Source organism: Vulpes vulpes, chromosome 3 (assembly GCF_048418805.1).
Source record: "Vulpes vulpes isolate BD-2025 chromosome 3, VulVul3, whole genome shotgun sequence".
Lineage (NCBI taxonomy): Eukaryota > Metazoa > Chordata > Mammalia > Carnivora > Canidae > Vulpes > Vulpes vulpes.
Window position 1 is genome coordinate 53458478 of NC_132782.1, and position 22837 is coordinate 53481314.

Genomic DNA, 22837 nt, shown 5'->3' on the forward strand with positions numbered 1-22837 from the left:
TTTTTATCTCTCCCATAAAGGAATTACTAAGCCCGATTATCTCCAAGGCACCTGCCAGCTTGGACATTCTATGAAACGAGCAAAATTAGGAAAAATGTGAAGCATGTTAAGGTATCCATCATAAGCTGATGTGCATCACATACTGGTTTCTGTTTGTACAGCAAAGACACGGGAACATTTTAGGCAGCACTGACCTAGCACAGGGCAGGTCCTAGGTCTGTAGCTATTGGTCCATAAAGTGAGTCTGGGTAGGGGAGGCAGAAGGAAGGAGCAGTGGGGAGCCCTTGGTGATAGCCTGGAGCCTAAGGTCTAGGGATAGCTCAGTCAGTGACTGGGTAGTGGCATTCATCTATCACCTATTCATTTGTTCATTTATTTGGGGGGCATTTATGTGATCTGACTGAGTTAGACATTTGAGATAAGATGTGTAGGACAGAGTTTACTAGACTATGTTTTTCCTGAGAGCCAGAGTCTTGCCCTATTTCTCCAGTGCCTGAACATGACCCTTTCTTGAGGAGCGAGTACACTAGTGGGTCTTTAGAAAAATAATTTCCTTTCCTGGAACTCAGTGTTCTCACTTATAAAATGGTTTGAGGGGCCGGGGATGGGACTTAATGATGTCCAAGATCCCTTCTCACTTGATTGTTTTGTTCTGCTGTTACATTTATTTGGTGTCCTGTAGTGAAGAAGGTTTGCACACAAAGATGGAGCAAAAAGTCACAGAACAATCTGCAGCAGAGGTAAACTGCAAGCACCAAGCCTCCTACAGGAGTGCGTGAGGCCAGTAAATCGCACTGATCCAGGCTGGGAGCAAGATGCTGTGTCTGAACACCCTCGGGCCAGAGAAGCAGAAGCTCTGAGTTCCTGTCACTACCCCCCCACCCCGCCCCCTGCTTTTACCTGTCACCCCAACTCTCCGGGGATAGCAGCATCTACCTCACATATTACTGTGATGATTAAATGTGAAAACACATATGAAAGGTCTTTGTAAACTATGAAGTGCTTTATACATGGAAAATAGAATTAATATTCATGAAGGAGGAAGAAATAAAAGGGCACCTCAAAGAATGAATAGGCACTACCTAGGTGAATAGCTGTGTGTCAGACGCTGAAGTGCGCACTTCATAAAAATCAGTCATGTAACCCTCCTGACATGAGTGAGGTAGGGGCTATTATTTTTTCCCTCTCTACAGATGAAAAAACTGTGTCCCAGGGAGTTTAAGGAGCTCGCTTGGGGTCACCCCACCAGTAAGTGGCAAAGCTAGGGCTCACACCCGGAGTGGCTGGCTGCAGAATCTGTGCTTTTAACCAATGTGTCCTTCGGCCACCCCGCATGGAAAAATGTTTTCTAATCCAAGTTAATTCCAGCCAATAAACTTGCCCTGAGAGCCAGAATGGGCACTGGGCAATGATGATGAAGACACAGAAGCATAAGCCAATAAGGAAAGACTCCAAGGAATAAGGAAATAGATACCACAAATATGACTGGCATTGGAATAATGTAAAGAAAAATGTGGAGATGGAAAAGAGGAGGAGTGTTCCAGAGGCTCTGCATGTAACAGACTAAGGAACTAAGTAGTGGATAAAGAGAAGTTCAAGGTAAGGTTAAGAAGGAGAGGTTTCGGAGCCTGGTGGTGAAGGATCTTGAATGCCAGGGTGAAATGAGTGGAGTTTAGCCTGGAGTCGATAGGGAAGTATGAAGGGTTTTGGAGCAGGTGAGTGGTGCATCAAAAGTGGAATTTTAAGAGAGTTAAGCTAATAAAACAGAATAAAGCCATTTTTTCTTGGACCGGGCACGGTTACCATAGTCTGTGGACTGGTAAAGATAAAGTTAGATCAAAGTTAATTTTTCAAGTTGGACCTCTTTGGGAAAAGGGGATGAAATTTCAGGAATTTAGGACATCATTGATACTCAAAATGGTGAATAATGGAGAGCTGGTCCCAGTCAGGACTGATGTGTTCCCATCCCATGACTGACTGTCTTCACTTCCTTGTTGGAGTGGAGTCCTCTGATGGACCCCTCCAGTGATGGGGAATCTTTACTCCATGAAGCAGGCTGTTATCTTTGGACAGCTCCAACTGCAAGAATGAATTTCTTTGTTTTGTTTTATTTTATTTTTCTCTTTTCCTTTCCTTTCCTTTCCTTTTCTGATTATTTAACCACAAGTGCTCACACTGTTTTATTCAAATTTAAGCATTTCTTTGTCTCATATCACCATGTTGGTAACCCCCACAGCCTCAAACCTGTCCTAGTTGTCAACAAGGGAACTTTGTGGGGGGTCTGAAGGAGTGGGATCCAGGAATGAGTGGGGAAACCTCATAGATCATCCCTACCACCACCAGTGCCACTGGGTACCAGGCAGTGAGATTCTCAAGTGGGTTAGACAAGTCTCCTGCTTCTGAGGGGCTCACTTGCTGGAGAGCAGATAAAAGGAGTGAGCAAAAAAATGTGTAAAGAATCTGCAGTGTATACATAGGAGACCCTTCCCCAGTCTAAGCTCCAGGGGATCAGGACCGCATCTGGTTTTTTCACACACTGTACCCTTAGTGTGTAGAATGAGGCCTGGCATGCTCTCAACAAATATTTATGGAATGAATAAATGAATGAGTGAATGAATAAGTATCTGATAACATCTGATCTAAAACCGTAACAGGTTCTTCTGACCATCAACTTACTACTTCACTCACTATAACCCGGTGATCCCTATTTTGTAAGGTCCCCTGTGAGGCTTGTCTTAGCGGATAGATATTAACCCATTGGGAATAGGCACAAAGGCATCTACTGCTTTATGTGACGACATTGCCCATCCCGGCACTGACCCCTTGACCACATGTTGAATCAACAGGAGACCGACTTGTTGAGTGAACTTGAGCAAGTCACTTAACCTCTCTGAACGTCAGGTTCTTATCCCTTAAAGCAAGGGAGTATCATGTCTGGTTCACATAATGGTTACGTATTCAAGCTGCAAAAGAGCTTGATCTCAGGGAGAGAGCATCCAAATTAAATCGACAGGCCTCTTTCCTGAGGCGGCTTGCTCTTTTCAGAACATTCAAACTGGAAGGTCAGCCCTAGGGGAACAGCTGACATTAGAGGGGCATTTGAACCTGTGAACTTTTGCCTTAAAAGTAAGAGTTCAACAGTCCCCACGTTCTCTCTGGTGCTGCAATGCTGGCCGAAGGTGGCTGCCACACTCTGCGGACGACCGGAAACCCCAAATTGGGTTTGCATCTATCTAGCCGAGGTGCCTTCCTCAGCTCCACCTCCAGATGTTCCATGGGGGTTTGAGGTGTGGTGGAGGAGTTAACAGAGCCTGCTGTCTCTCTGACACAGGCGAGTGTGTGCACCCGCATGCACGAGAGAGCCGGGGGCGGGAGTGTCCCAGCCTGTTTCTGTAAAAGTGTGCCGCAGACAGCTACAGGTCTCGCCAGGCAGAAGGAAAGTGCTTCTGTAATCACAAGAAAGAGGCTTCCCCGTCCTCTCTCTGAGACTGTTTGCAGACCATTTCTTTTTCAGCAAACTGCCAAGCTTTTCCCCCACATCAATAATATTTCAATGACTTTTACAAACTCGCTTGCCTGCTTTTTAATAAGCAGGGCTTTGCATTGGTGGTACATGTGCAAGGTCTGACCTTTTCATAGGAAAAAACATTCATAACCGAAGCCTATATATAGAAGCTTAAGACTGGAGCAGATAAAGATGTAGGTCATATGACTTTTTTGTGTGCGAAGCATAATGCAAGAGGGATGCAGTAGACAATTCAAAACTCATGAAATACTGCCACTGGCTTGAGCCCTCCTAATATTTATCAAAGGCTTTAAATAATGACTTTGTTTTCAACTGGGAATTATAATGCCACCTTCTATCCCTGCGCACAGGAATTTTTTCCACAGGGGAAATTGACTTAGTTTAAAAATATATTGCACTATCTAGTTAACTCCTAACTATTCCTGCTGAAGGAGAGAGCGGAGGCCATAAAAATGCATTCAGTGAACAAACACTTAAAATAATGTGATAGATAATCAAAAGATCTGATGTGTGTCACTCACCAGAGGAAGACATTTCGCCAGGCCCACCATTACCCGAGTGAACATAAACTAAATTCCTCAGCATCCAAGGCTAACATGACCTGGAAGGTGCCTGCCTTTCCAAAAATCCCCTCAACACCATTTTTATACTTTTTGTTCCAACATATCTTACAGGTGTATGCCTCCATGTTCCTTTATTTATGCCTTTGCTCCCTTTACTCTCTCTTCTTGGGACACCCTTTCCCAGACCTGTCTGCATGGCCAAGTCTATTCTGAAATCTATGGCTCACACGTAAAGGCCATGAATCCCCCTTCTCTTCCTTTCCTGCCTTTCCCAAGCTCTTTGCTTTTTCACGAGCTGATCATAACTTGCTCTGGACTATGCCTACTTGGTGTTCCTGTCTTTTTTTAATAGGTTTTAAACATTTATTTATTTATTTATTTATTTATTTATTTATTTATTGGAGAGAGAGAGCCAGCATGCAGCAGATGGAAAGGGAAAACAGGATTCCCTGCTGAGCAGGGAGCCTGATGTGGGGCTCGATCCCAGGACTTCAGGATCAGGACGTGAGCAGAAGGCAGATGCTTAACTGACTGAGCCACCCAGGCTGTTCATGTCTTATATCCTATTCTACTAGACCATGAACTCATAGAGGGTGGGGCAAGAATAACGTTTGAGGCACTCTTTACCAGCCTTAGGTGTAATACCTATTACTGGAGACGACATACAATAGAAAGCACCTGTAAAATACATTCCTGCAAAATGCTTATTAAGTGAGAGAATCTGGCTTTGGGAAGCACTAATAGTGGTTTGGTGAGCATTTATTGTGTATAGCCACTCTGCTAAGCATTATCTCATTTAAGCATCAGTAGTGAACCCATGATGTTACTGTTACTATGTCATCTTACAGAATTGAAAAAAAAAAAAAAAAAAAAAAAGCTCAAAGAAATTCAAAACCTCAGCCAACATTACATAGCTGGCAGAAAAATAGGCCAGAGTTCAAACTCAGATCTGTAGGGGTCAGAGTTCTGCTGGGAGCTGACTTTTTCCAGCTTTTAAGAGCTGATTGCTAAATTAACAGGAACTTTTGTGGGGCACCTGGGTGGCTCAGTTGATTAAGTGTCTGACTTCAACTCAGGTTAAGATCTCAGGTTCCTGGGATCTAGCCTTGCATCAGGCTCCATGCTCAATGAGGAGTCTGCTTGAGATTTATTCTCTCTCCCTCTCCCTTTGCCCCTCCCCTCCGTGCGTGCACTTGCCCTCTCTCTCAAATAAATACATAAAATCTTAAAAAAAAAAAACAAATTAATTATAGGAATTTTGTGAACTGGTTGAAAGGACGGCTGTTACTAAATATTAAATCATGTAAACATACAAATGAATTTTAGTAAAAGCAATGGTAATAAATACTCAAAATTCACCACTTCCTACTTATTTTATGACATTCTATTGTATATGCTCTTGAGGTCATCAGTATTTCTTGTATCTGTATGTTAGAAATATCCCATCGTGCTGTGCTTCTGTGCATCTCTTTCGAACTCTGCATTTGGCCAGGTGGCACGACTAGTGTGAATGTGGCCACTATGGGAATATTTATACAGAGAATATTGGAAAGCACAACAAACGCGGGCTTCCCCTCACCATAGCCCTCCCCCTGTAGAGCCACTCGTTAAGCATTTACCAGCACACCGCTGGCCTGGCCCCAAAGTCGGACAATGCTGCAGTAAGTAATAGGCTTAGGGCCCAACACACACATGGACTTTGCTGTTTCCAGATTTAGCTTTCCAGTAGGGCCCTGCTTTGGGCCATTGCAGGTAAGCTGCTTCCTGATGACAGGAAATTGACTTTCATTAAACTCTTTTGGGCTTTGGGGTTGGAGTGAAAATAAGTTCTTTTATGCCTATACCCGTATATCCTAAACCTTACCACAGGTTTAATTATTATCTTCATCACATCCTCTACACGGGAATATATGATGCAGCTCTTGCAGAGTAAAATGAGAATTCCAAAATATGGCTATAATTTGATTTCCCTCAATTTACATAAAGGCAATAATCTATTGTTTTGTGTTCATATCCTTGGAGCCTGGATTTCATGTGCCCGGTTTCTGCAGTATGTACCTTACATGTGGTATGATGAAATGAAATATGAACTTTTAATCAGAGGTTATGTGTTTTAGTACTAGCTCTTTAACTCAGGGGCAAGTTAGTTAACATCACTGGGCCTCAGTTCCCTCATCTGGCCAAAGGGGAGTTTGGCTTAGATGTCCTTCAAAGACCCTTATAGCACTACTCCTGAACGGAAGTTGCTTCTCTTCTCTAGGGCTCAGTTTGTGCATCTGTAAACAATGAGGGGTTGAACCTGGGAATTCCTAATGTCCTTTGCAGTGCTGGAAGAGGCTGGATCCATGTGAAAATCTGTGTGTCATTCCTATCAGATACCATCATGCTTTACCACCTGCAAGATGCCAGGTAGCCTGCTGAGCACCCAGAACGCTGGTGGCAAGAGGACTTGGAGATGGAACAGGAGCTCCAACTGCCGTGAGGAGGCCAGGCTCTGTTGGCCCTCAAAACAAAGGGAAAGGCGTGGGTGCAGGGAGTGCCTCTGCTGTTTTCTTTTAGATGATTTGGAGGACTAAAGAAGTGAGGGTGAAATATCTGTACAGAGGTTTTGATTTGACACTCCAGCTGGGTCTGCAGTGAGAAGGGAGGGGCAGGGGGAGGATGGAGGCCTCCGAGATAAGACAGGTGATGATTTCTATTGGCCTGGGGAGATGTGAAGGGATGGTAGGAAGGAGGAAAGGAAGGAAGGAAGGAGGCAGGGAAGAAAGGAAGGAAGGAAATGTGTAATTCTCAGGGTGAGCAGAGCACAGACACTCAGAATATTTCCTTCCTTACCCTTATCTGTTGACCCTGAAATCTAAATCTGTAGTATCTTTGTATCTTTGTGGAAAATCAAAAAGTGTTCTTAACTCCTCATCAACATCTTCATCTTTGTCCTCACCCACACAGCTCCATATGCTTTCCAGGTTGCAAGCACTTTGACATCCATAATCTCATTTAATTCACAAGACAGCTCGGTGAGGTAGGTATTATTACTTGAACTTTTCAAAAGAACTGGAGATGCAGAAAGGGAATTGATACTGCTCAAGATCGCCTAGGTGTAGAGCCTAGACTAAGCCCATTCTTTTGATTCTTAGATTGGCTTGCCTTCCTAGCCTCTAAATGTCCTTTACTGGAAGCTGAAATGACAAGTTTCTCAGCTGCCGTTCACCCAGGACAGAACCACACTAGAGAAAGAAGACATATATATATATACCTATAAATTAGACTCACATTGAATCCTAGAAATGGAGGGGACCCCACAAATCTCATGGCCCACCTCTTAAATTTTCAGATGGGGAAAATGCAGCTCACAGAGACACATGGCATGTCCAGGTTCATGTAAAGGGTCAGGATCAAAGCTGGGACTTCACCTCTTGTCAATGCCACCTGCTCTGGCATTGTCTATTTTTATTGGCTTTTTAGCCACCAGCAACATTAAGAGGTCATAACTACTTCAAAATTCTTGACTATCATTGTGAGGACAATGAAACATTTTCTTCCAGCATAGACACGGACTAAAGAACCCTGGATGGAGGGAGGCCAACATGCTCCGATCTCAGCTGTCATTTTGCATTTCATCCACTCTGTGCCAGAATTGGATTTATTGCTGGTGAGAACAGTGACTCATGCACTTTTGATGCCAACCAACTAATTTTTCATGCCATGGCTTGGTAGGTATGAACGTTTAGTATGTGATCAAAAATAGAGACCCCCCCCCCCATCATCCAATCCCTTAAAATTGGTTTTGCCTGAGCCTATGGACTTTCTCAAACCCAGATCAAACTTTTACCCCAAATGTAACTGGTAGACTTTATTTTAAGAATTGCTTACTTGTAATCTAGTCATAAAGGCAGGCAAAATAGAATAGGGACAGTTGCTTCATTTAGGAATTACCTATCCTGAGTCTATCCCCTCTGCTTTTACTAAATTGATCTGTCAACTTTGATAACTCTTTCTTTTTTTTTCTCTTTGAGCCACATTATTCCCATCTGCCAAATGAGAGGGTTACAGTAGGTAACTTTTGGGTGATTATTTTCACAAACTTCTTATAAGATCGTACCTTTACCAGAGCCATCCTGCTACATCTCAGTTTTTCTATATGGTCTTGCTTTGCTTTGGAAGTAAGTTTTGGCCTATGTTCTCAGAGGGTTCTGCTCTGTTTCTGAAAGAATGAGGGACTCCTTGAAAACTAAGATGAGCCATATCCATTTAACATGTTTGAAGTTAACTTCAGGATCAGCAATGAGAATACAACAAAACTCAAAACTTGACTTAAGCTTTCTCTCTCATTATAATATTTTTTTTTTTTGAAATCCACTTGCCAGGCCAGATGGACAGATCACATGCCATAACCATCCAAGAGGTGAGGATGAATTCAGAAAAAAAAGAACTCGAGAGGGCTAGAAACCAATAGAATGTTTTATTTTAAAGTCACAGGTAGTTGTCTCAAGATTCAGCTGGCTTTGATCCTAGTGACCTGGCTGTAATGATTTTTCTAACATGGCTATGAGAACTCAGATCTAAAACTTGGGCCTCTTCCTTCACTTACTCAACTGATATTTCCTAAGTGTCTCTGCAGTGCAAGGTACTTTGTTATGGCTGTGGGAAAACAGGGATGATTTTACTATCACTCTGATCATAAGGAGCCTGGAGTCTTACAGAGATGATCTGGCGTGCGCACAGATTACTATAGTTTACGGTAGTGGCTTCAATGCCATGAGAAAGCTCTGGTTGCTGAAAGGAGAGTAAGGGTCCATCTTACTGAAAGTACTTCCCAGAGGAAGGGACACCTTCAGTCTTCATGGTGGTCAGCGGGACTTTATTTCAATGTTAAAGAGCCAAAGACTGGGGAGCTCACTGCTCTGTGATCCTGGTGTTTTTTGTTTTTTTTTTTTCTTCATCTGTAGAATGGGATAATAATTGTATCAATTTCATAGACTTGTTGTGGGTACTACATGAGTTTGTTCATATGTGTTAAAGCCCTCAGAAAGGTTCCTGGGACATTGTTAGCACTCGAAAACACGAGTCATTATTTTTGTTCTTAACATTGGAGTAAAATGACCCAAAAATTTCTTGCAGTCTTTAATGAGAGATCAGTGGAGGGAAGACCCAAGCTCACAGAACACTTTTGTTGCTATAGTAAAGGCTACTTGGGTGTTCACAGGCGTCCAAGCAGCCCGGTTTTCCAACTGTGCCCTTGCTTCCTCTCCCCGTCCTCCACTGCTCTTCGTTCTTTGGCTCTCAATCTCAGACACACACACACACACACACACACACACACACACACACACACCTGTTTTTTAGAAGCTGGACTGTTTATCAAAAGCCCCGGGTGTAGGAGTGTTTCAAATGATTTTTGGAAACTGAAATGATTTTAGAGATTATAGGCATCAAGACTGTGGGTGGGAAATAAAAACAATAGGCAAGTTCATATCATTTAAGAGAGGTGGGTTTTCTTTTCTTTTCTTTTCTTTTTTTTTTTTTCCAAAAGCATCATCATTTATGTGGTTTGAGAATAATCTTTCCTCTGGAAAGTAGACATTGCAACATACGGCACAGAGATGTGGCTGATTAATTGTATGAAAGGCTCAGTCTCTTTTGAGCGAGGCTTCATTCTCTTTCAGGCATAGCAGCCTACAAGAATAAATTTGCTTTGACTCATATATTTTACATAAACCAAAGAGGTTATCCCTAAGACGAACTGTCTGGCTCACTGCTCCCCACCCCCACCGCGTCCCACATACCATCACAGGAAGGCATTAGCAGTTTCAAAACTTGAACTTTCTCTCAGAAATTTTCTTACTTCAGTCAAGCAGGATTTCTACATTAAAACATAATCATTACTGTGCCTGTTGTAATTAATGATTGTGGGCATGTTATCCTTTTAGCTTTAAAAACAATGAGACACTATTTCTCACTTACCGTGAGTGTGGCAAATCGTGGGCAAAGGTTTGCCTTCGTGGATCCAGCTGTGGTTTTAGTCTCTCTTTGTTCACACTGTCAACAAGGATAAGCACAGGCAAGAGGCCGAACAGGACTAGGGTTCTTGGAGCTCACCTAGTTCACCCTGCCCACACGTCCATATTACAACTGGAGAAGCTGAGGGTCAGAGAGAAAGTGACTTGTGTAAGGTCATACAGGGGTTAGAACCCAGGACTTCTGAATTGCAGCAGTCCAGGATTCTAGCAATAGAACAAAAGATTAAAAGGCTAGCGCTTAACCACAGCCTCAGAAACACCAGCAACTCTCACGAAGTGTAATGACATGATGCAATAGTATCTGACCTGAAATGATTGTTATGGGGATAAATAAGATAATGAATGTGAAATATTCACATAAAATCTTAAAGCACTAACTAGATGGTTGATAAAGACTACAGAACATCTAGCCCAGTCAAAAGAAAACAAAGAATTATTTTCTTCTTGCAAATAAAACAGAAGTCCCAAGGCCATTTTAATTGTCTGTGTGCCTTTATGTCTTCTTTCAGCCTGAAGTTTTGTTTTTATTTTTTCATTTTTTTGCATAGCTCAGTACTAGGAAGCTTCATGTCATTGTAGAACTGAAGATAATTTGTCTCAGTCTATCCTACAGCTAACAATTCTCAAACGAGCACAAGTGTGGCTGAGATCAAAAGCAGAAGCACTAAACTAAACTTGAAGGTGGCATTTGCTGACCTAAACCTGGGGCAGGAAGTCTAAACTCTGAGCACAAGATCCCCAGTCAAATAGGTAAATAATTTCTTTGGCACCACAAAGGCTTTCCCTCTAGAGCACGGGGGACTAGGAGAGGTGGTTGAAGGTTAATCCACAAGATAAATTGGGCTCAAGAATGGAAGTACACGCTGCTCTTGGAACTTTTTAGATCTGGATTTAAGACAAGTAGAGTCACCTGTAAGGTTGGCAAGACATATTTCATGCTTGTAGAAGCAGGATAAGACATGTTTGGAGTCAACCACAGGAAGAAGTTCCCACGAGACAGAGTGTGGCTCCGAACTTTCGAGCAATCTGAACTATTCAAGCTTGGAGTCAGGTTGCCTCTGAGAAAGAAAGCTCCTCACTCCAGCCCCCGTTCAACAGAGGCTATTGAGGGGGATGCTGAAGGAGAAGAGTCAAGCTGAGAGGGGCTGCAGACCAGATAGGACCTCTTGTGGTCAGCCACACCTGAAAAGTCTCTCCAAGAGTCTAGAATTCCTTTTCCCATGGAGCAAAGATTCTGGGGGAGTCGTAGGAGGCAGAAAGACGATGGGCAGGGCAGAATGGAAAATCCTTGAGCGGCCTCACCTTTCTTTCCCATCATAGGACAATAATGGGATCCTGCTCTCAGGGAAATGAAAGGGCAACAACTTTCCAAGGCAATAAAAGGAACTGCTGCTAGTTCTATATTCAGGCAACATGTGGAAGTCCTTGCTTTCAGATGAATTAGGGGTTTTTGCTTTTGTTTTTGTTTCTGTTTTTCAGTACAAAGGCTTCTATGGCTAAAGTGATGTGATCCAGACTGTGCAGCTGGGTTGTCCAATGGTAGGTAGTACTGGGCTTGGAGGCCTACCTTCCGCAGCTTAACAAGTGCAGTACTGGTGTGGACCACAGTGGAGGGTGGTGATGTTGAGGTGGCTGTAAAACTTTTCATAATATTTGTGCTGGTGCTTTGAGAGACCAATGGGCCCTTGGAGAGTGTCCCACTCTTAAAACACTCCATGGAATACTAATTGCATAAGATCCATGTTCTATGGCCAACTTAGAGGACTGTTGCATATCCATAGCCCCCTTCCCCCTGAAGATTTGCATGCAAAAGCTCCGAGGATGGCTGGAGCAAAGCAACTGTTTCATTTTGAATAATCTTGCTTTTTTTTCTAACTTTTTTGGCCATGGCAACCATTTTAATCTAATGCTACTATCATCCTGGGGACCAATGCTCTGTAACAAGTACTCTGGATAACATCTTTGGGTCATCCCATGGATTTGGCAGTCACTGATGCAGGGACCAACAGACTGTTAGAACTGAAAGAAACTCAGCATTTAATGTCATCCCTCTATTTTTTAAATAACGAAAGCCGAGGCCCAGGGAGTTCTATAAAAGTAATGACCAACAGCCATTGACCCTGACCTACAAAAGACCTGAAGTTTAAAAATGTCAAAGAATGACTGTGTAGCATGAAGTCATGGATTTTGATGTAATATTATATTATACATAAGGGTAGATGTGACTTACAGGAATACTGGACTTGGACCTAACTTCGTATTTGGGATTTCTGTCCTCCCCATTGTCACTGTTTGGGTCCCTTATTCCACTTTTATTAACACTGGGCACTCTGCTCTCTAAACTGGGGAGGATAATGCTTGTCTGGCTGATTTCACAAGTTCTGGTGAGAATCAAGAGAGAGAAAGGATGTGAAAGTGGCTTATAAATTGTCAGGCACTATATAAATGGTGGAGGCCCTTCCTTCTCCTAAAGTGTTGATGCTTTGGCTGGTCATCAGGAGGATGAATGGATTTTTCCTTTGCTCACCTGTTTCATGAAGATGGCCTGCATCACTATCTCCATAGGTCTCATCTTTTATCTACTTTCACGGGTTAATGTGGTGACTCATGTGTGGAAGCTCTTGGCAAAGTCACTTGTCCCCTAGAATGGGACGTGGAATCAATGACTTTACACTCATACGCAGCCAAGTTGACTGGCCAGGGAAAGCAGAAAGTTATGAGTAAGGCCAAACTCTTAGCAGAGTTTTAGATATTTGGCTGCTAATTCTCACAAACACCTGTGAGGAAAACAAAGGCCTCCAAATCCTGTGTTGTCAGGACTAAAAAAAAAAAAAAAAAAAGAAGAAGAAAATAAAGAGGCTAATAAGATCATCACCAAAAGAAGAGAGAGCAGAAGAGACAGAATGACTTGGTTGATGAAGTCTTGGCATCTTATATTTGGAATGTTATTGATGATCTGAGTGTAGTATATGAGGGCTTAAGTGAAATGAATTGGTGGTTTCAGTTCCGGATATGGTATGCAAAGAAAAAACAATCACTCTGAAATTTAGAGCTTCCTCGTCTGTGCTTCAGGAAGCCGCACACCTGAAGCTGAGCGTGGAAACTGACTCATTTCTAGCCCTTTGAGATTAGCCTCTCTAGCCCCCAGACTGTGGGTAGAATTTAAGGCCTAATGGGGAACCAGAATTGAGTCTGGCCAAACCTGGAGAAGGAAATCAGAGGGAAGGGTGTTGGATGCACAGCTCTTTTAGAAGGCTTGGCCTTCCGGTAGTTTCTACAGGCAACAGACCTTCTGGATAAACTATCCCTGAAGCTTTTTGGTACAGTTGCAGTGTTGAGGGTAGGTGGGCGGTCTGAAATGGGAGAAAAGCAAAACACAAATGCAGCGCTTTCCTTATTTTCACAGTCACATTAAAGCAGGTTGGCTGACTGACCCACTTGGGGGAACAACATGACCGTGAGGCTGCGTGTAAAGGGTATCGTGTGCTTTCACTCCAGCAAGCTCTAAGAAGCAATGAGCTGTTCTTCCTGACCGTCCCAACAATCTGTGGATTTGGTATTCTTTCTGTGTGCCCGTCAAGTACGGGGAGATGCCAAGAAGAGGCAATTTAAATAAATTATTTAAAAAGAAAGGTATATTAGAGTTCATACTTTCCCTATTGTCTCTTTAGACCTCAAATACAGCTGCAGGTGATGTGGTGGTCAAACTGAGGCAAGGAACTTGGGATGATGAAAAGGGGCTCAAATCTTGTAGAAATGACCATTTCAAGCTTGATCCTTTACCTTAAATCAGCAGTTTCCAGACTTTCTGCAGCTCATCACAGCAAGAGAAATAACCGCTAAGATGACTTTTTGCTCCAATCAGATCGACACATTTAAAAAAAATGCAGTTTGTTTGAGGACAATGAGAAGAACACTGGCTCACGTGAGAAGTCAAGAAACAAGAGGATGCTGGGGGTGCAGCAGCAGAAGACCTGGCTTAGGGTCAAAAGATCTGCGTTTATGAATTCTGGACCTCTGGTGGGCCACTGAAGCTCTCTAAACCTCAGTTTTCTCACTTGTAAAACGTGAACACTAATCACAAAATGAGAGCACATGTTTGAAGGCACTCACCTTAGAGATGGTGAGGGCTAGACAAAGGCTCATAGCTATGACCACATTAAGCTCTATTTTTGTTAGAAGTGAAATTTCAGACTTCATCATAGGATCACCAATAATCTTCCAAAATTTCCCATCTGCAAGGCACTTAATGAAACATGCAGTCCACATGATCGATTTATTCTCTTGCCACTTCCAAAAGTATTTAAAGTAACTTATTAGATATAGAGATGATAGTTTCAGCAAAGCATGGACAAAGGGTAAAGACATGATCAAGAGAGGAGAGGACAGTGAAGGGGAAGAAAACTCAAAAGCAGAATAATTTTAATGAGGCGTATAGCATGACTTTGAGCTTCCCAGCAGCTTAGATAAAAAGGGAAATGCACTGTATTACACAGTGCTAGTAAAAGGGAGTAGTAAAGGGAGAAAGAGCCATGGAATGGGGGAGCAGGGGAAGAACCCAAACTTCCTGGCCCTGAGCTCTTACATGTATCATGGGCATCTTTATTCAAGAGATATCAAAAAATAAAATGTGCAGGAGCTCCAAAAGGAAACGCAGCAAAGATACTGTTCCAGTCTAACCACTAGGCGATATTTTCCTCTGAATCAGTGCTTGCCTCCCAGAACAAACAAACAGCAAGATGATTAATAGAAGGAGCAGGTTGCCTTTAAAAAAAATAGGGCAGTGAAAATGAGAATATTTGCCCCTGGCTGGGGCGTGTCACTGGCCCAGGTACTCAGAGAGGCAGTCACCATTCATTAGGGGAGTCAAGTAGGCAAGGCAATCTGCAAGGTGCCTTGCACAAGGTCACTTGGTGTCTCTGAGACTGACTCTGCATTCTGAGTTCCTTAATATGATTTTTTAGGTCACAGTGTTCTAGGCAAAGCTCCCTGTTGATGTACATCTCTCATGCAAGATTTAGATCACCTCCTTTCGGGCAGAGCTCCATGGAAACACCGCCCATGATTTCTGAAATGGAGTCTGATTGGGTACCGGTAATGCCCAGCTGGAGTGGACAGTGTTCTCTGCAGTTGACACATTGCTGGACAGTTGGCAAGCCTGAGACTACCAGAATCTAGTCCTTGGAGGCTATTATTATTTTAATGCCATAGTAAATTCCTGTTTACCTAAGATGGCTAGGGACTGGGGTATTCTGGGCAATGGAAAATTCTGGTTCATCTGGTTACCATTTATATCATTTACTGGTACATAGTTCCCAAATAAGTAAATTACAACACACTTTGCTGAACACTAACATCATATGTTGGTATGGTTTAAGCTTTTTTTTCTTTTTTGATAATTCGTAAGATACTTTAGGATCTATTAGCATCCAATACCATCATTAAGATTGTAACCTCCTTTTCTGGGATCCTGGGTGGAAATGCATAAGGTGTGGAAAATTGGGCTGCATCCATCGTCACTCCCAACCAGGCCACTGGAGTGACTGTGGTTTAGTTGAATCACTCCATCTTTGATATATGTTTGTTGGCAAGTGAAATAATTAACAAACGTATTAGCATTGTACCTGGCGTATGGTAAGTTATTGTTTTGGCATTTTTCCCCCTCAAGGACATCAGGGGAAAAAAAGAATTCTGATTCATTTAATTGGTCAGTTTAGCATCTGAACAAATTCAATTCATGGTTCAATTCTTTCCAGGCCACAGAAATAACAAGCCTAGTTCCCTTGATTCTTATAAAAGAAAACGAAGGGCCAGAGGGGGAGTGTGAGTCTGCCACAGTCTCGTGGATGCTAAGGGTTAGAGTTGATGGGAGAGCACTCATCTACTGGGGCTCAGGCTGGAGCGATTTTTAACAGTTTGACTCCTGCATTACGCACTTTCCGCACAGCGGGGAATAGAGATGGAGAAGAAACATGCCCTTTGCGCAGAGACTCTGGGAACTCACAATTATCAATACTGCTTGAAGGTCATCAAAGACCGTTTGAAAGTCCCCTTCTGTATGAAAGCCCAGGCTCAGGCTCTGAGACAGTTCACAGGACGAATGGAATCCCCAGGATCCAGTCAAAATAAAAACTTTTCAAAAACAGCAAAGAGCCCCTACAACTCCCCACATCTGCAAGAGTCAATTCATAAAAAGGCACCAGACGGGTTTCAATCCCTAGCATCTTCCTTTGCGTTGCCTGTGCTCTAAGCTGGATTCACTCCCCTCTCTGCTCTCGGTGCTTGCACAGGTACGTTTGTACTCACTCAACTTCCAAATTAATTTACGGTAAACTCCTCCCAGTGTAGGAAGGGGAAGAAGGAAATCAACGATTTTAATGCCGATTGCATTTTTGAAGGGCAGGACTCGGTCTCTTTCCAATGAGCTGCTCTGTTGGTTTAGAAGTGTTTTCTTTTCTGCAGTTTCAAATTCTGACTTGTCTCTTTTCCTTTCATCATGCTGAGTGCCCTCATCCTACCTTGGATCGCGGGCCTGGAAATCCACTGTTTGCACAGAACAAAAGACAGAGGGCCGTGGTTTCTGTTGCCTCCCGGAGTGAAGGGGAAATCTCACGTGAGACTGGGCCTGGGCTGGCTCCGAGGACCCCAACCCCTGCTATTACTGTTGCCAGAAAGGTGCCTTTGATACGCGGACGTCTAGATGACATCCCGTTGGCTCCAGAGGCTTCTCTGAGTGATCTCTCTCTGTGCCTGGGTGCTCGTGTGTGTACAGGCTAGCCTGATATTTCCTATGAAAGCTCTGTGCTGATTACAAATAGATAATTGATTACAATAGCTCCCATCAAGGGATCATGTGAGGTCATGTGTCAACTTGCCGTGAGGCTGGAGTGACGTCACTACCAATCCACTTCTGCCAGAGGTCATGTAAGTAAGAAAGGGAAGCAGTCAGAGCAAAGCTCTTCATCTGTCTACCTCGTCGCCTGTCAGGATTCTCCAGTGACACCCCTTAGCCCAGAGGATGCATTCTAAGCCTTGGAGATGCACTCAAAGGTAGGAACAGGGCGTGGCAAAGAGAGGCACTGGGGTAACATGTTTGAATAAATAATGAGGCAGGTCTTCAAGACCTGGCTGGCTGTTTCTGTCCCACCCCCTCCCCAGCATGGTGAAAAATCCCCCTTCTTTTTTCTTCTACACCTTCCGCAGTAGCCAAACACACTGCCCACCTTCCTCCACGGTCCTGCCCTCGGACTGCCCCATACCTGTGTCCAAGCACTTTTCCTGACCGATGCAGTGAAGGCCATGTCTGCTGTTGAATACCCTTCCTCCTTTGTGAGATATTGCCTCCCTCCTTCATCAAACCTGTGTCCACAAGGGCTTTCTTTGCTCTCTGCTCTGCAAAGAACTTACCCGTGCCACCTTGACTGGATTATTGATCTCCCTCACTGGAGCATAGACTCCATGCGTACAGGACCCGTTTCATCCCTCTTTACATTCCTTGTGGCACCTCACATAAGGCCGGACATGTGGCTGGCATCAAGACGGGTCCTGTGGCTTGAACTGAATCTCCAGTCGCTCTTTCTAGCCTGACAGAGAGAGAACAGTGCATACTCCTTCTTTTCTCCTCCATCGAAAGCTGAGTTTGGGATTATTTCGGTCCTCACCTCTGACCTAAATCTACACAAGTCTATCCTGAAAACCACACCCACAGATTATGCAGTAAGCAGAGGTAGCCACTGGAGCTATGTAACATAGCGGCACAGACTGGCCTGTCCAGGCCCTTGCATGGCACTGGAAATTTACAGGAATGTATAGCTATGCTGTTGCCGAGCCGGCTCGAAACTTGTTTTGCTTGAGGCTTCTTCCCTCAGCAGGTATGTTGGGGTAATGGTGAGTGTTGCCAACTGGGACAGGAGGACACCCAGCTCGTGCCCAGTTTTTATTTATCCCAGTGCAGCAGGGCTCCACAGGCTTTTTGATCCTTAATCATGAACCTGGGAGCCCTTCGAGTTTTCTCAAGCAGCCACGCCAAGAGGGCTCTCTGATTCCATTGGCAATAACCAGTCATGATTTATGGACTCTCGGAACCTGGAACATCAGAGCTGGAGGTAACCTTAAAAATCATCATCTTCATTTCGCAGATGATGAACCAGAACAGAGTTGCCTTGCTTTTAAAATGAGGGGAATAGAGTCTATTCATTCATCCTTCCATCCAATGATCTATCAACCAACTCATCTGCTAGATATCCACTTACACTTAGGTGCCCAGCCTGTGCTTGGCTCTGGATATAAAAATATAACTAAGACATGGTCCTTACTCACCATACATACATACACGAATAATTATGATTCAGTGTGAGGTGTTAAAATGCAAGTGTGAACAGAGCATGCTATGAGCACATGCAAGGCTGTGGCTGACCTCTGCCAGGAAGAGTGTGGGGAGACTTTTAAGAAGAGGAGACATTCAAACAAACATTAAAGGAAGGGGAAGAGTTCTACAAACAAAGAGGGAGAAGAGGGGTCAAAGAGAGAGAGCAGCCTGTGTAAATGCCCAGTCTCAGGAGAGTGGGCAACATGCCAAGAGGCCAGTGAGCATCCGGCAGGACTCGGGAGGAGGCTGCATGGGGTGGGGTGCAGGACATGTGCAATGACTGGCTAAACATGACTTCAGAAGCCTGTCGTAGAGACCTCAAAAGCTGTGCGGAGCACTGGAGCTTTATCTCGGGGATGACAAGGAGCTTTTGAAAGTTTTCAGATGGAGCAATGTCAGATCAAATTTACATCTTTTTCAGACCTCTTTGGCCACAGTAAGAAGAGATGGAGACGATCACTGAGGGTCTGTTGCAATTGTCCCAGAAGAACAGGACAGCCAGTGAATGTTCAAATCTATAAATCAGATCATGTCAACCCCTTGCTTAGGACTCTTCCCCCGCCCGGTTACTCTTCATCACAAATTCCTGTTGTTATTTTTTAAATAGTACTCATTAAGGTATTAAATCATTTATTTGTTTGCATGTGAATTGACTGTCTCCAACTCTAAAATGAGAGCACTATCAAAAGTCTTTCTCTGAGTCTTTTTCTCAGCCACTTTTTTCTCTGAGTTATAGTATCTCCAGGTTCAGAACAGGTCCTGGGACATAACAGGTGCCTACAAAGTTTACAGAATGATTGATGAGACCTTGACCCTTGGAAGTGGTAATGAGGATGGAGAGGAGATGGCCTTTAAAGGCAGAAAAACATCCTCCCTTCCCAGAGCCATTATGTACTTAACGAATAGATGGTAGCTGGTCTTCAGTAGACAGAGGAAGTGCTCAACTGACTGAATTTACTACCCACATCTGAGAACTTTTATGACAGGTGACCCTATTTTTTTCCTCTTGCCCTTGTCACTCCATGTGTTTCCACAAATTATCAGTCTCTGAAATATAACTTCCAGGGATCCTCTACTTTGCACGTCCATGGTCTAGTTCCAGCTCTGCCCCTAAAGTTGTGGGACAGACAGGCTCCTTTCTCAGGGCTTCAATTTCCCTAGTTGTAAAATGAGAGTGTTAGCCAAGGACCCATGAGATGCTTTCTAACTAACATGCTGTGAGTCTCAGATTTCTCGAGCTAGAGCAAGAAGTCCTCTCTGTTTTCATTTTTTTAAGTATACAGTGATTATATACAAAGTCTCATAAAACACAATAGTTTTTATATTTCTCTGTTGTCCCTTTCAATTTCTACTCATAAGCATTTTTACAGAGTTATAATCAGAGCACATGTACAATTTTGCGTTCCACTCTTATCTTTGAACGTTATTTGTTATATGCCTTTCATGTTGCCACAAAGTCTTCCCATTTATCATTTTAATGGCTACATAATTTTTCATGGAGTTAACATACCATAAATTATTTAACCATTCCTAAATTGTTGGGATTTTGGATTCTTTCCAGCTTTGATATTTTAAAGGGCTTTGAGCACACAAGTTTTTTTTTTTTTTTTTTCTTTTTTCAGAGTTATTTTCCTCAGGGTAAATCCCTCAGAGTGGGATTATTAGATGAGTTTATGGTTCTTGAGAAGAATTGCCAAATGGCTCTCCGAAAGGATTGTTTCAATTTGTATTCAATTTGTGTTTCTCGCACTGAGTGTGCCAGTTTCACAGAAACCTTGCCAGCATGTTTTTAAAAATCAATTTCCTTTATTTTTTCAAGTTGAAGTTGTATGAAATGGGGCTTCTTGATTGTTGCTGTATCAGAATTATCATTAGTCAGGCTAACAGTGTAATACAGCTCTTGGCGAATAGAAGCACTCAAAAACCAGTATTGTTATTATTAGAAAACGAGGGATCTTAGGAGGGCCAAGCGCACTTTTCTTGCCCTTGAACTCAATTTTTTTCTACCATGGTCTCCAGTTCAGTTTACAACAGAGACATACCCCTTGCCTTCAATGTTCCTCTAATGAAAGTGTCACCGAATATTCTCTATTTCAAGTTGCTCATGGTTTCCTAGACTTAAAAGTCACGGACCAAGCTCCCTCCCTTATGGATTCTCTCCTTCCTTAAATTTTTTATCAAGAGATGGTCCTCACTAGACATGGGATGCTGACTACCTTTCCTAAAGCTGCTGCTGCTTATGTTCATCTGAAGTCATTCTCCACTCAGGTAGCTCGTCTTATTCTTTGTCTACTCCAAGGTAGCCTGTTGACTATTTGAAGATGACAATGAATTCTCCAGTGTGTATTTTCTTCTCCAAGTTCGATATTATGTTTTTTAAGCTATCCCTTATCTTATTCAAAATTTCACAGTCCTCATTGCTTTCCTCCGAGTTCTAGTTTGTAAAGTTTTCCCTTTAAATGTTGGATTGATTCACTTATTAAAACATACTGAGTATCTTCCAGAAGATGAGTAAGGCCAAGTTCCTGCTCTCACTATGCCCAGAATCCAGTGGGTCAGAGAGGAGCACAGGCCTCTCAGGTCCACATCTTAGAGAGCTCTCAGGCAGCATGCTGGTGGGTAGGTCAGGTGATGACACCTTCAGGAAAATCTGATGACCTTTGGTACAAACAACCCTATGCACACTTCATTGGTGAAATGATGACTGTCCTACCAAGCAGAAACTACCATATAATATTTGGTAGAAATGTCAAAGCATCCCTGAGCCTGAATTTCTGAGATTTAGATCATGAGAAGTGTTCTAAGGACTGAGCAGAGCAGACCCAGGACCACACCTATGATGGTGGCTTAAACACTCAGGCAAATGTGCTATTGAGACTGCTAGCTATTCAAGGAGCTGATAGAAGTCTTAGGAAAGTCAATTTCTTAAGTAGGAGGAAAGGGAGCCTACCATTAACCAGCAAGAAACTGAATGGAGAAAAGTCTGGTCCTGGTCTGTCATTGTTGGGTGACCTGGATTATGTCACTTAATTTCTCTGAAACTCAGTTTCTTCATGTGTAGAAATGGGTAGGGTTAGACTATTTATCTGATTTGTAATGTCCTTTCCAACTCTGATGACTTATGATGCACAGAACAGCAGATCTTGATTTGTCTCTCTCAATGACTTTTCCCATCATCCCTCACCCATCCCAGAAAAGCACAGAAAAGGTGACCTCATCGGTCACTGGGCAGATGTCAGAGAATCCATTGGGATTCCATGACCTCTGTAGCTACTAGTGATCATGTCCAGTTGCAGCTAAAAAATCTGTTGCTGGCAGGGCTTGTACCCAGTTTACCAAGCCTGCTGCCATAGCTGCTGCCTCTCACTTCCTCTCATTAAGGCAAACTACCATCTTATTTTGTTTTGTTTTCCCCGCATGTTTTGAGTTTGCTGCTTCCCAGCTCTTGTTATTAGAACAGACGTAATTAATAACTCCTGGCACACAGAGCAGCCAGATTGGACAATCTGCCTTTTGCTTTCTCGAACTGTCTTCTGAGCAATCTGCAACCCTGAATTTATAGCTTGGGCCCCATACAATGGATTGTTTTGTAATCCCCAGAAAGAATCAGGAATTTACCACATTGCCAGCTTGAAAAAATAACATTCTCTTTGTAGTTCATGGTAGAAGTTTCATCCAGACTCTCCAGTTTACAACTTGAAAGCAATATGTGGTCTCATCCTGACTTAAACCCCTCTTGAGAAGACAAGTTTATGAACTTCTTTGGTACCATACTAGAACTTTCCATTCTGGAGCATGGAGAGTTGGCTCTTCAGGTATTACCAACTCAACTTCTGCGGCAGCCGAGGCCCATTTCTTTAGCGGAGATTAAAAACAAAGACACATCAATCTCCTACTTTTCTTGTGATTGGAGAAAATTGTTAAGGACCTTAACAACGTCCTCTAGTTTTACCCTAAGCAGTCACAACACCTTGGCCTTTTTCACCTCAGGAAACATCCCAAAACATCAGAGATTTCTAATCCTGTCATTTGATCTGTCCATGTTTGTTTAAATTGATAGAACCTAAATTGGACAAATGTGACTATTTAATAGTATTCACTGAGCTACTACTCCTTTTTTTTTTGGTCCTATGGGAGCCATAAGTTTGAATAAAATAAGATTTCTGCTCTCAAGTATCTTACATTTTATAATCATAATAATTATCATTCAGGGCTGAGTTCTACCCAGGTATACCAGTAGTATAAATTTGTCTGTACATTGACTTTCTTGGGGAGCTTAAGAAGCTGTATTCTATCCCCTCAGAGATGAGAGTCTGATTTAATTCTTTTGGGATAAGTCTTGGGCTTCAGAAGTCTTAAA

At 43.0% G+C, this 22837-nt stretch overlaps 1 long non-coding RNA gene across 5 annotated transcripts in view; it reads left to right on the forward strand.

The window, feature by feature from the left end:
- The window catches only part of LOC140598217 (uncharacterized), a 36073-nt gene extending 22326 nt beyond the window's left edge, over nt 1-13747 (forward strand). For 3 of the 5 annotated variants that reach the window (XR_012000420.1, XR_012000421.1, XR_012000418.1), the window contains 6 exons: nt 21-111; nt 683-7111; nt 7635-7802; nt 10723-10859; nt 11589-11648; nt 13516-13747. This is a non-coding gene — a long non-coding RNA (uncharacterized lncRNA). The remainder of the gene's footprint in view (nt 1-20; nt 112-682; nt 7112-7634; nt 7803-10722; nt 10860-11588; nt 11649-13515) is intronic. The other 2 variants (XR_012000419.1, XR_012000422.1) reach the window with 2 other exon arrangements.
- The last annotated feature ends 9090 nt before the right edge of the window (nt 13748-22837 follow it).